Raw genomic sequence first — 1384 nt, 5'->3', positions numbered from 1 at the left:
TGTGTGTGTGTGTGTGTGTGTGTGTGTGTGTGTGTGTGTGAATTACCATTCTAAGCAATGTGGATACAGCATTGAGCAAAATCCTAATTTCCAGGAATTTACATTCTAGGGGAAAGAGACAGATGATAAATAAAGGAAATAAGTAACAGATACAACGTAAAGGCTTTGGAAAACAGAGAGGAAACGGTGCTAAAGTATGTATGGGGAACTTTGCCATCTTAAATGGGAGTACTTGAGAAAGACTTTCTGAGGTGAGGTTTGAGAAAAGACTTGAGGTGAGATCTAGGGGACAAGGATCCCAGGCAGAAGGAACAGCCAGTGCAATGGCCTTGAAGTGGGGATATGCCTGGAATGCTCAAGAGAAAGCAGAGGCCTGTGATGCTGACGTGTAATGAGCAAAAGGGAGCCATCAGATAGCATCAGGGAGAGAACTGTGTAGTCCAGATGGGTAGCTCTTTGCAACAATGTAAGACAATGTGGCCTTTTACTTCAAGTAAATAGAATGGGAAGTTGTTAGTTGATTTTAACCAGTAAAGGGATGTAATTTGACTCACATGTTAAAAAGATTCCTTGGGGATCTTTTGTCTAATGAAAAAGAGATTGCAAATGGTCAGGGGGTGGAGGTAGAGGGGGAGGCGCGGGTGGAGGGGGGCAGGGAGGGAGAAGCAAGAAGACCATCACAATATTCGAGCGAGGCATGAGGGTGGCCTAGACCAGGCTGGTGGCAGTAAAAGTGGGGGGAAGTAGAGATATTCTGCATTATATTTTGAAAGTAGAGCAAACAGAACTCTTGGCTGATCAGGTACAGGCTAAGGGAGCAACAGAGGAGTCAGGTATGGTTCCAAGGTTCTAAGGCTTTTGGCTTGAGTTGCTGGAAGGATGGAAATAGTGTCAACCGGAATGGGGCAGACTGGATAGAACAGAAGGCTGGAAGAAACATCGAAAGCTCGGTTTGGGGTGAGTGTGAGATTTCTTTAGACATCCCAAGTGGGGATGTTGAGTGGACAGCTGCTTATATGTGTCTGCACTTCAAAGGTCCTGAATGTAAAGCACTCAGCCCAGTGCCCAGAGCAGAGTGGATGCTCAGTAAGTGGCAGTTCCCTTCTCTCTTAATGTCCCTGGCTTCAGATTTGGTTCATAAATACTGCACAGAAGGGGAGACCCCCAAGTCAGTACTGATCATGACTCATATGGCTTCTTCTTGCGTGTAAGAGGCTGGAGTTGCTTTATAAAGAAAAAAGTCTCAATTCAATGACCAAGTTTGTTTTTTCAACCTCGTCTTTATAAAGAGGATGATGTAACTATGGACCCCGTTCCTTTTCTTGTCTTCCGAAGGAGTCGTCAGTGAAAGCACGCCACGCCTTCACTCAGTGTTCTCTGTGCC

Source organism: Pteronotus mesoamericanus, unplaced genomic scaffold (genome assembly GCF_021234165.1).
Source record: "Pteronotus mesoamericanus isolate MK-2021 breed Mesoamerican mustached bat unplaced genomic scaffold, CSHL_Meso_final contig_56, whole genome shotgun sequence".
NCBI lineage: Eukaryota > Metazoa > Chordata > Mammalia > Chiroptera > Mormoopidae > Pteronotus > Pteronotus mesoamericanus.
The sequence above is the reverse complement of the archived record's forward strand: the minus strand, read 5'-3'. Positions refer to the sequence as shown.